This window comes from Mchenga conophoros, linkage group LG22 (genome assembly GCF_057382185.1).
Source record: "Mchenga conophoros isolate Kocher_MC1m ecotype Shallow Benthic linkage group LG22, M_conophoros_male_GT1.1, whole genome shotgun sequence".
Taxonomy (NCBI): Eukaryota; Metazoa; Chordata; class Actinopteri; order Cichliformes; family Cichlidae; genus Mchenga; species Mchenga conophoros.
This window is the reverse complement of record NC_140546.1, coordinates 3,995,115-4,008,162: the sequence shown is the minus strand read 5'-3', so window position 1 is coordinate 4,008,162 and position 13,048 is coordinate 3,995,115. Positions and strand designations below refer to the sequence as shown.

Here is a 13,048-nt window from a genome sequence, read left to right as displayed (position 1 = left end):
TTTAGATTCCTTGGCCCAGTATGTTAAGCCAACTGTCACAAACCTGGGGTCAAAGTGGACTGTGATCTGAAGTTTGATAATCAGATTAAGGCAGTGGTAAAATCTAGCTTCTTTCAGCTCAGGCAGCTGCAAAAATAAAGCCAATTCCTTCACGGCAGCACTTTGAGACAGTGATCCAGGACTTTCTTAGCATTCAGCATTGGATTACCGTAATGCACTTTATATAGGGGTCAGCCCATTATATATTACTCATGTACAGAGGGTGCAAAATGCCGCAGCTCGTCTTTTAACTCGCACTCGAAGGTTTGAGCACATTTCCCCTATTTTAGCTTCACGTCACTGGCTATCCATAAAATTCTTTCATTTGCTGTTAAAGCTCTCCATGGCCTAGCTCCATCTTATCTCTCTGAGCTGCTACAGCCTTATGCACCCACCCGCTCTCTCAGGTCAGCTGATCAGCTGCTCCTGAATTTACCCAAGACCAGGCGTAAAATTAGAGGAGATCGTGCTTTTGCTGTAGCAGCTCCAAGACTGTGGAACGATCTGCCTTTAAAGATTAGACAGGCCATTTCACTACCTGTTTTTAAGACACTCCTGAAAACCCACCTCTTTACCCTGACCTTTGCCACCATGTGAGATGTTGGTTTTTATTTTTTTTATTTTATTTTAGTTGTTTGTAGCTGATTCTATGCTGTTTCATCTTGTTTTCTTTTTTAATATAGGGCTGTTTGAATTTTTATGTATTATGTGTTTTATTTATTTATTTTTGCTGTTTTCTGTTATTCTATTGTTTTTAGCTTATTTTCTGTACAGCACTTTGGTCCTGTGCCGGGTATTTTAAAGTGCTCTATAAATAAAATTGGATTGGATCTTTTAAACAAGGCTGTTATCAGAGCTGTTCATGCTGATAGCACTATCTATAAAATTTCTTTCAGTAGCTACATGATCACAGTCATTTATTTATAGAATGACAGTGGGGCAGACCAAGCATAAAAATGTTCACTAGATGCTGATGATGTATTTTTCTTTTCAATTACAAAATTACTGAATTTTTCAATATAGAATCAATAAAGTCATGTGGATGATCAAAGTAAAGTCAGTTTCTGATCCACTGCCTGTAAAACGAGCTGGAATCCCTGACGTTGAGTGTCGGCATTAAAAATGAGCATTTCAGAAGTTTCACCATTTTTCTGTTGGTGGCAGAACATATCATTATCTTAATCTACCCTATGATTGGTTTTACATCTATGGGGGATGGAGACCAAAAACGTATTTAGATGCAATAATACACACCATGTTTGGAGGTCAAAAAGCACTGCATATCACCTGAGAAACATACCAAAAGTGACGTTTGGAGGGGATAAAATCCTGTTGTTGGCCTTTTCGGCATATGGCACATACACGCTTTATTTAATTAAAGGAAGTATGAATGGAAAATGTACCGAGGTATTCCTCATAATAATCTGCTGTCATCGACCAGGATGATGAAGATGAAACAAGGGTGGGTTTTCAGCAAATCAGTGATCCCAAACACAGCCAAGGAAACTTTCAACTGGCTTTTGAGACAGAAAATGAAGCTGCCAGAGTCACCAAGCCAAACAGCTTATCTGAACCCAACTGAAAATCTATGGAGAGAACTAAAGATCAGAGTTTATAGCAGGGGCCCAGAGAACTTTCAGGATTTGAAGACTGTGTCAAAGAATTGCCAAAATTTACATCTGAGCAATGCATGTGCTTAATTTCTCCAAACAGGAGGCATCATGAAGCCATTGGGATATTGCACATGAGATAAAGTGACAGGAGTGAGCAGCAGTACAAACTGAACAGTACAAAATTCTGAGTGGCAGTTAGTATAGTATTGCACAGAGTAAGTTTTTTTATTTGTTTTAAATCCTAATAAGAGTGAAGTGACCCGTGCATAGTGTACAATGTACTCGTGAAACTCTAGGACAGCTTCTGAGTGCATCCTGTGAAATGTGGTGTGTTTGTATTGTGGTTGAGGTGTCGTATGGCTTGATGGTAAAAACTGTTTTTAAGTCTTGTAGTCCGAGCAGACAGACTCCTGTGATGTCTTCCAGATGGTAACAAGGAGAACAGCTGATGTGCTGGGTGGCTGTGGTCCTTGATGATGCTGTGTGCTTTGCGGAGGCACCGTTGAAAATAAATGTCCTGAATGGCAGGAAGACTCAAGCCAGTGATGTGCTCTGCTGCCTTCACCACCCTCTGTAGTGATTTACGGCTGCTGGCAGAGCAGCTTCCGTACCAAACTGTAATGCAGCTCGTCAGCAAGCTCTTCATCGCACACCTGTAGAAATTTGAGGTGATCTTAGCATTCATGCCAAACTTCCTCAGCCTCCTCAGGAAGTAGAGTCGCTGGCGAGCTTTCCTGATAGCAGTGTCTGTGTGATGGGTCCAGGAGAAGTCCTCAGTGATGTTGACTCCAAGGAATTTGAAGTTGCTGACCCTTTCGACCTTGACACCGTTGATGTGGATGGGCTGGTGTTCCCTGACTGGTCGTTTCCGGTAGTCCACTATCATCTCTCTAGTTTTGCTGATGTTGAGAGTCAGGTTATTTTCCAGGCACCACTCGTACAGCACCATCACCTCCTCTCTATAGGCCGTCTCATCGTTGCCTGTGATGAGGCCTATGATGGTTGTGTCATCCACAAACTTGATCATGGTGTTGGACTTATGTTTAGCAACACAGTCGTGTGGGAACAGGGAATAAAGGAGGGGGCTAAGCACACAACCCTGTGGCGTTCCTGTGTTTAGGATGAGTGATGAGGAGGTGTCTTACCAACTCTCACCACCTGGGGCCTGTTTGTGAGGAAGTTTAGAATCCATCTGCAGATCGGTGTCACCCAAGGTCGACGAGCTTCAAGGCAAGTTTGAGGGGATGATGGTGTTAAAGCTGAGCTGTAGTCGATGAAGAGCATTCTTGCATATGTATTCCCTTTTTCCAGATGAGTGAGGGTGGTGTGCATCGTCAGGGCGATGGCATCCTCTGTGACTCTGTTTCTCCAATTGGCAGACTGAAGAGGGTCCAGTGTGTCAAGGAGGGAGGAACAGATCTGACCTTTGAACAGCGGCTCAAGTCACTTCATGATGAGGGATGTCAGTGCAACAGGACGGTAGTCATTCAGACAGGAGACCAATGATTTCTTAGGAACAGCAATGATGGTGGATGTTTTGAGGGATGTGGGGACCACCGACTGCCACAAAGAGAGGTTGAAGATGTTGGTGAACACCCCTGCCAGCTGGTCTGCACACACTCTGCTCCTGGAGCTTTGTGAGGATTGACCTTTTTGAAAGGCCATCTCACAGCTTCTGTTTTGAGAGTTAGAGTTACAGCCTCCCTGTGCTCCTGAGGATACAGGATCTGCTCTCTGTTGTCTGCATCAAAACAAGCATAGATGTTGTTAAGCTCGTCTGCGAGAGATACGGTGGGCTGAACCCTGTCTTTGTTTTCCTTCTCGTAGTGATGCAGCGTAGTCCATTCCACAGTGGCCTGGTGTCAAAGCTGTGGTAGCTGGACTCCACTTTGTCCCTGTGGTCCTTTCTGGCCTTTTTTATGGACTTTCGCAGCCACCCCAGAGCTGATGGATATAAAGCACTGATTTCTTTGCATGTGTGGATTAGATGGGTTGTTACCAACATCTGGTGAGAATTTCATGTCAGCATCACCTTTCGAAATATGTATACTCATAAAAAAAAGACATTTTCAGTACTTATTTTAACCACTGTATATTTTCTCTACTTGTTTCCTCTAAATACAGAATGTGATGTGATTATGGAGATGATTTTGTAATGTTAATGTTACTACATCTCATGTTTTTATTTAATGTCATTTGAACATTCTTCAGGTAAAAATGTGGGATGATTCTGACTGTGCTGATATGCATGACAGGTTTGTGTGTGTGGGTGTGTGTGTGTGTGTGTTTCCTTGTTGAAATGCGTCAGTTGAGTTTCAGTTCAGTCTCAGGGTTTTTGTATGACGATTTTTCACTGTGTGAACACCCACTGACTGTTTACACTGAAACCACCCTGACAGTAATAAACTGCTGCATCTTCAGCCTGGACTCCACTGATGGTCAGAGTGAAGTCAGAGTTTGATCCACTGCCTGTGAAACGACCCACAGTCCCAGGATCTCTTTTGCTTACATAATGAATAATACGTTTGGCCATTTCTCCATATCTCTGTTGGTACCAGGCTAAACGATGATCTGGACTGCTGTAATACACGTTTGGACTTGTCGTACAGCTGATGGTGACAGATCCTCCTACAGTAGAACTCACTGCTCCAGGCTGAGTAACAAGGACATGTCCTCTGGATTCTGAAATGAAGCCCACAAAACCATAAAGCTGCTTTATGTTTTTGTCTCTGTATCCTCAGAGGGACAGATGTTGATAGAGGAGAGGAGTTTGATTCTCTGGACTTTACCTGTGAAGCAGCAGCAGAGGAGAGTCCAGATGAGGATGCAGATCAAAGTCATGTTTTTGATGAGGAGGATTTCTGTGGCTTCTGTTGTGATGAAGGACAGTTGTCAGTCATCCAGTGTTCAACTCTCAGGACTATAAACTCTCCCAGAGCACTGGAGCATGGTGCTGCTGATGCAAAGTGCCTCTCTATGGAAATCATCTGACTGACTTCAACAGGATTACATCGCGAGCAGTCATCACATTGTGAATTCACAGGTGTCATTCCGATCAGTCAACATGGTTTGAGAGTCATTTGCAAAATCATCTAAATGATATGAGTCATACTTATTCAGAAAAGTATATTTTAACATCCCCTGGTCTAGTTTTGTTTTGGTTGCTGTGGCTCTAAGTCAGCACAGACTTGTATCAGTCAAATAATGCTGTTTAGTAATGGATCAATCAAATTAACATTTTACTGAAATTCAAAGTAAGTTCTCTAAATTTGGTCCTGTATTGGAGCAGATAACATGTGGACGTCTGTGCCACAAGGATACTCCTTTTTTTATTTATTTAATTTCAGAGGCTCAAAAATAACTGAGCAATTGTCTTCAAGCCATTTCATCAACAGATAAAGCCTGTCCTGTCATTTTTCTAAGACAAATTAAACAGATGAGTTGATTTCAAATTATCTGATTGCATTTATTGGTTGTTAATTAGATCCCTGCATATGAGGTCAAATGAACTATCAAAATCACCAACCCCCCCTCTGTCCCCTTCCGGCTGCCTCTGCCTCAATTTTATCCCACAACTTAGACATTCACATTATTCACACTCTCATTACACATACATATAGGATCTTGGGGGTGGGCACAATCACGGAGTCCATATTACCATCAGGGTGTACACCCCACCCCTGGTGTCGTTGCCCACCTCTCAATTTTAAATACACTTAGACATTGAGGGCTATCAGGAGGGACTATGCGCTTACCTGCTGCTCTCTGGCAGGTAGCTCCATGCCCTCCTGGGTTTTAATTGCACCTTAGAACACACATGCATCAACACTACAATGAGCGGGTGGAGGGAGGTTTGGAGTCTTCTCCCACCCCCATTCTCTGCGGCCTGCTGGAGCGGGAGGGCTAGGACTAGGAGGAGGAGTTGGCCGTCCGACTGCGGTCTGGAATGTGGGGCCTCCCTGCTGCTACGGAGTCGGGGTGGTCTGCCTCCCCCCACCGCAGGGAAAAGGGTAACACCACCTGGGTCTGGGTGCAGTTCCCCCCTCCAGGGGCAAGGGTACCTAGACCCGGTTTGTAGAGTACGCTTGGGGAGTGTGATCGTGTGTACAGCGTCTCTTTATGTCTGTCTCCACGTTGGTTGAGTGTGGAGTGAGTGCATATGAGAGCATGAGGGGGGGAATGGATGTTTGTGTCTGTGTGTGCCTGTATGTCTGTGTCTATATGTCAGGCTGGGTATCAGACGCCACCTCTCTGGGGACACCTCAGGCCCTCCAAGGTTTGGAGGCCTATCTCCACCCACCACCACTTCCCCTGCCAGTGGCGGACTCCCTCAGGTGTCGGTGCGTTGGTGGTTCTTTGTGTCTGGGGGTGGGCGTCCAGGTACACACCGGCTCACTCCTTGGCGGCCGCTTATCGGGGCCTGGAGCCTGGGGCTCGCTCGGGCCCAGCTGGCTGCCGGCGGAGCTCACGGGCACGTCACTGCAACTCCCCCTGGCTTCTGCTCTGCGGCTGCTGAGTGAACCCTCATCTGGGACTCTCCTCAGCTCTTGCTGGGACAGTGGCGCGACTGCCCCTCTGTTGGTTTTCCATGGTCTCTTGTGTTCTGGGGGCCTCTGGATGTCTGGAGTTTTGATCTCCTCCATACCTGCTTCATACCCTGGAGGACGGGGCTGTGGCCCCCCCCCCCACACTCCCTAGCAGATCGTTACATGGAGAAACCTTTGGAATACAAGCGCGCTGATCCACACAGGTATGCACACGGGTGTTCACTGCTCGTAGACTTAAATTACACCTTTCTTGGCTACTACTTCGAAGCACATATGTCCTGCGTGCTGCACAACAACATTGAATATTTAGTATTTACTGCTGTTTACACTTAGCTAGATTAATGCGATGGTGTTGTGTTTAGTATGTTGCTTTGTTTTTTTTGGGGTTTTTTTGTCTTCTATTCTTCTCTCAACAGGTGATCCAGGAGATTTTTATTTTTTTTCTCCCCCCCTTTCTCACTGTCCCTCTCCCCTTCTGTTTTTCCTTTCCTTCCTCTTTCTTTCTCCCTTTCCTATCCCTCACTGATGTCTGTCCCGTCTGTAACATCTGAAAATAAAATATAATAAATAATAAAAACAAAGATCGACCAAATGGACCAATACGGCAATGCCACGAAGATCCATTTGGCAAAGTAAATCCATTGGGTATCCTTGTTGGTCTTCAGACAACAATTCTGATGGCTAAAGAACCAAATGGGACAGGCAAAAAAAAAAAAAAAAAAAAAAAACCAAATCAACAACCTGGTTCATTTTTAAAAGGAATGATTGTATTGGCCAGCACAACAAAAATAAGGCCTAAAAGACCACAGAAGAAAGCTGAAACGAATGAGGACAGAATTCATAGTTTAAGGAAAAAAACTCTACCACAGCTTAATTTTGAGTACTTTACACGTCATATTCATTAGTCTAAAATACTCTCTAAGGGGGAAATGGACTGGTTTTTCTATAGTGCTTTTCTGCTCATTCACCCATAAAGAAATACAAGAACAATTTGTATGCTTTTCCTACTGGAATGCTTTCTATACAACATTCAAACACATTTAGACTGAGATGGATGCATTGGATGGATGCTTCTGAGCTACAGTAGCCCCAGGTGGCTGTATCATAGTCTAAGTCTACTACCAAGAGATCAAGAGTCATCTTCATGAAAGGAAACTCTTACCAGTTACAAACTGCTGGTTACACTCAAGAACTGGAAGACTGGATTAGACTTTGCCAGAAAAACACAGAAAAATCAGGAACAGTTCCAAGATGAAATTTTATCAGCATAATTGGAAAAGAAAATGATGAAGAAGGAAAACTGATCTGAAGCATATCACATCATCTGTCAAAGATGTTGGAGCCAATGTTACTCATTGGAGTAGTTGGAAAGTCATTGGACAGCACTTCACAGTGCAAATAGATAATGACCCAAAGAACACTGACAACCCAAGACTTTCTCAGGTGAAGAAATGGTCAAGTCACCTTTTTTTTGGTCTCCTATTATTAAATAGCCACAAGGCTCAAAATGTGGGTTTAGTGTCAGGGATACAGTTAATTTAAGATTTAAGCTAGGTGTTAGAGTTCAGGATTCATTTTTAAGGTTAGGGTAAGAGGCTGGGGAAAGCATTATGTCAACTAGATGTCCTCACTAAGGTATAAAAAGCATTTATTTGTGTGTGTGTGTGTGTGTGTGTGTGTGTGTGTGTGTGTGTGTGTGTGTGTGTGTGTGTCCTCAGTGAACTGTATCAGTCTCTGCAGTATCTTCCAGCTGCAGCAGTCACTTCAGTTTCTGTTCAGTCTGACTGAGGGAGGTTTTTGTACGACTGTTTTTCACTGTGTGAACACATCTTGATTGTTAGGATAGTGAAAACTCTGACAGTAATAAACTGCTGCATCTTCAGCCTGGACTCCACTGATGATCAGAGTGAAGTCAGAGTTTGATCCACTGCCTGTAAAACGATCTGGAATCCCTGATATTCGCTCATATGCACGCTTAATGAGCAGTTTGGGAACGTCTCCATCACCCTGTTGGTACCAGGCTAAAATATGGTTGTTGCTATGAACATAAACATCCTGACTGGTCGTACACTTGATGCTCACAGATCCTCCCACAGCAGAGCTCACTGCTCCAGGCTGAGTCACTGTGATCTGTCCTCTGGACTCTGAGGACACAGAGACAAAAACATAAAGCAGCTTCATGGTTTTGTGGGCTTCATTTCAGAGGGACAGATGTTGATAGAGGAGAGGAGTTTGATTCTCTGGACTTTACCTGTGAAGCAGCAGCAGAGGAGAGTCCAGATGAGGACGCAGATCAAAGTCATGTTTTTGATGAGGAGGATTTCTGTGGCTTCTGTTGTGATGAAGGACAGCTGTCAGTCATCCAGTGTTCAACTCTCAGGACTATAAACTCTCCCAGAGCACTGGAGCATGGTGCTGCTGATGCAAAGTGCCTCTCTATGGAAATCATGGAAATGCCCTTGTCCATTATAAAAGGTTTACTCTGTGTTCAAGAATCAGTGATTTGGTATTTCTGTCTGCTGTAATTTCATCTTTTTTTTCCTCTTTCTCTTTTTAATTAATCCATTGAGTTATTCATAAACTCAACAATTTGTGTTTTGTTGATTATTTTTAAAAGCATTTTTTTAAAGTTTTACATTGTGCATCTTATGCTGAGCAAGCTTTGGTTGTGAGGATTGGGCAGGCTATTCTGTGACGTACTTAAAATCTGGTAATACAGATGGTAAATATTTGCACGAAGAAAAGTCATCATTTCTTCATCGTGCTCTGTACTACACTATAAAGATTACAGCATAAAAACATAAGCAGCACATTGTCAGAACTTATACTGAATCTTTGCACCAGACCATGTGTGTTACTCATGGCCATTGATCAGTGGCTGTTGATTAATGGTCATGAGAATTTGCATATTAATGATCAAGGAACTGACCTCCCAGCCCATTGTTCCTTCAGTGGGCTGGTTTCAGTCATTATGCAAATGCACTGTTTCTAAGGTTGGAGAAACCTGCAGTCAGCTGAGACTGAAGAAGTCACCTGGATGAGTGACGAAACGTTTCTCCCCTGAAAACGCTGCGTCCAGATGAACAGAATCAACCTTGTGGGTTTTACTTACCTGGATGATTGAGCGTGCATCAAGACACCATGTGCCCAATTATGAATAATATTACTCAGATATTGATCAGTGACAAACACAAAAGGCTACAGTTTCAAATATTTTAGACTCTGACTGGTGAGAGTAAAATGCTGAACATTTGTCTCAATGCTAGATAGAAAGCACTCAGGCATAGGATTTAGTGTTTATACGAATGTCTGTGGATGAGGCATGTTTTATGAAGAGCTTTGTCTATGTTTATATGTCTGGTTGGGTCTTAGACTCCATCTCACCGCCCCCCCACACACACCCGTCTGGGGCTCTCCCCAGCTTGTTCTAGGAGGGAGGCGGCTGTCCCTCCAGTGGTCCTGCTTGGGCTCTTGTGCTCTGGGGGGAATCTAGATGTCTGGGTCCTGGATGTCCTCCGTGCTTGCTCCATGTCCTGGGGGGCAGTGCTATGGTTCCCCGCAATTACTATTAGATAGTTACATGGAGAAACCTTTTGGAAACAAGCGCACTCACGCACACAGGTGTGCACAGACACTCACCGTCTTCCTTGGATGCTGCCTCTAAGCATATCGTCTGCTGTCGGTCTTTTGTGCTGCTCAGTAGCATTCAGTCTTTATTATTTACTCTTACTTATGCTTATCTAGGTTGTTGCTGTGGTCTCCCTACTGTGTTGTTCTCTTTTTGCTTGTTTTCTTCTTTTTCTTCCAGCAGGTGATCTCATGGGTTTTCATTGTCTTTTCTCACTGTCCCTCTTCCCCTCTGTTTTTCTTTCCCTCTCCTTTTCTTAAACTTCTCTTATCTGTCTTTGTCTTTACGATCCCCCGGTTATATCTGTTCCAATTCTAATCATTTAAAAAAATAAAAAAATAAAAAAATAATGAAGATCAATCAAGTGGACCAGTATGGCACTGATTCACTTGAGAAAATAAATCTGTTGAGAATTTTTCTTGGCCTTCAGACAATAATTCTGATTGCTTCAGTGCCGAACGGGACAGGACAAAAAAATGTGATCGTCCAAAAGCTCATGGATTGAACTGTATTTAAACTAACATTGTATGATGGTATTTGAAGAAGTCACATCAGCTGAGTCATGGCTGCTGTGCAAACAGTGAATTATTTAGTTGAGTTTGTTTGTCTCAGAGTCAGAGAGCCGTGTCTCTCTACAGTCAGAGGTTTTTGTACGGCGCCTCAATGAGTTTGTATCACTGTGGTGGACTTTTGGTGGAGGAACCAGACTGGATGTTGGACGTAAGTTTATTCTGGTTTACTATCAAATACTGTCTTTTTATTAAAGTGCATTTAACAATTTCTCTTCTGATTTTAAGAGAAAAGCACGTAGCTTTACAATAAGTTTGATCCTGGAATTTTTTATCATCCTCTTGTGTCGTGGAGGATAATTCAGATCTGCTCTGTCAAAATATTATGTCTACATTTCAGTCAAATTAAAACCGAAAAAAAAAATCTAACAATAATATAAAGAAGAAAAACTTTCAAGTATTGTTTGAAATTACTTTGAGTTTGTGTGAATTTTAAAAATTGTTTTAGATATACAGGAAGTGGATTTCGTTTCGCTGAATTAATTAATTTATTCTATTTATTTGTTTCCAGTTAATATTAATGTCAGTCATGTACAATATTGATGATTTTAAACTTGTTTTGCAAATGTTTCCACATCTGCTTCTTTTATTTCCAGTGTAGTTTGAACATATTTCAGCTCAAACTGTGTGATGATTCTCTCTGTGCTGATATGCATGAGAGGTTTCTTAAAGGGAAGTGAAACAATGTGTGAGTGAATGACTGGTGGAGCAGAAAAAACACCTGACAGAAACTTCTTAACGGAGAAAATCAGCTCTTACAGTAAAGGTGTCCCACTGTCTGTGGTTTGATTGACAGCTGTGTGCTCCCTGTGCTCTAAGCTGATTGGTGTCTCCTAGGTGATACCCGTCCCGTCCTGACAGTGTTGCCCCCCTCCAGTGAGGAGCTACAGCAGGGGACTGCAACAATCACATGTCTGGCCAACAAGGGCTTCCCCTCAGACTGGAGTCTGTCCTGGAAGGTGGATGGCAGTGGCAGCATCAGCTGGGAGGAGAGCAGGAGCCCCGTGGTGCTGCAGAACGACGGCCTCTACAGCTGGAGCAGCACCCTGAGGCTCCCTGCAGACCGCTGGATGAAGGTGGGCTCTGTGACCTGTGAGGCCACCCAGGGCTGCCAGGCTCTGGTCTCAGAGCCACTGATGAGAGACCAGTGTCCCCAGTCCTGACCTGACTCAACCTGATACTGGTTTAATGCTCTCATTCTCAACTCTGTAACTGTCTCTCCATCTTTCTTTTTTAAGAACAAATAAAGACTAAAACTGTTATTTTCTTTCTCATAATGACAACATTCATGTTTTAGGTAATAAAGATGTTTTGCAAAGTGAATTTTGGTTGAATCAGACATTTAATTTTATTCAAATCTACAAACCTGCACTTGATGAATATATGTTTCATTTAGAAGAATTCAGACCAACTCTGCACTCCAACATGATGTCTTTATTTTACACTGGTAAAATAAAACACAGGCTGAAAGAACCATTAAGGAGATCTGCATTTTGGCAAAAAGAAGTTTAAAGTTGTTCAGGTTATTTTTATGTTTATTTAAATGTGTGTGGTAGGTTGTTGGTGGTGTTGCTCACCTGTACCAGACAGACTGGTTCATGAAGCAATGCTGGGACCTGGTTACCATGGAAACAGTCTCACCAGACTACAAAGCAAGTCTAAAGAAGAAAGAGTCTTTAGTGTCTCTAATGAGCTGTTTGTTCTGAGGAGAACTCACAGACAGGAGAGTCAACGAATGCAAGGAGTGATTAGAAAGAATCTGAAGAACAAAGTTTTAATTTCACTGACGAACACGGAGAAGATTAAATGAATGATGACATGAACAAACTATGAAAAAACACCTTCGGTTCAATAACAGCTTTTTCACTCATGTTCATGTTTGATGATATGTTTACACTTAAATTCACAGGTGTGTTGTTTTTATTTTGAGCCTCACTGATCAGGAACATTTTCAGATTTTTGGATTCAGATTATTTTATCTTGATGAACAAGACTTCTCCTGGTATCTGTTAATGGCCCACGTTTGTTCTTTAGTTAAATATATATTTGAAAGTTGAACACAACATACATGCGATGTAGGACACAAATTTGTGATGAATCACTTCATTTTGTGTGTGTGTGTGTGTGTGTGTGTGTGTCCTCAGTGAACTGTATCAGTCTCTGCAGTATCTTCCAGCTGCAGCAGTCACTTCAGTTTCTGTTCAGTCTGACTGAGGGAGGTTTTTGTACGACTGTTTTTCACTGTGTGAACACATACTGACTGTTAGGATAGTGAAAACTCTGACAGTAATAAACTGCTGCATCTTCAGCCTGGACTCCACTGATGGTCAGAGTGAAGTCAGAGTTTGATCCACTGCCTGTAAAACGAGCTGGAATCCCTGATTGTCGAGTGCTAGTGTAGTAAATAAGACGTTTGGGAGTTTCTCCAGCTTTCTGTTGGTACCAGGCTAAACAGTGATTGTTGCTATGAACATAAACATTCTGACTGGTCGTACACTTGATGCTCACAGTTGCTCCCACAGCAGAGCTCACTGCTCCAGGCTGAGTCACTGTGATCTGTCCTCTGGACTCTGAGGACACAGAGACAAAAACATAAAGCAGCTTCATGGTTTTGTGGGCTTCATTTCAGAGGGACAGATGTTGATAGAGGAG

General features: G+C 42.8%; 1 pseudogene; it reads left to right on the top strand.

Annotated features, from left to right (window-relative positions):
* Window positions 1-9,504: 9,504 nt before the first annotated feature.
* On the top strand, window positions 9,505-11,559 carry LOC146548558 (Ig kappa-b4 chain C region pseudogene; annotated as a pseudogene).
* The last annotated feature ends 1,489 nt before the right edge of the window (window positions 11,560-13,048 follow it).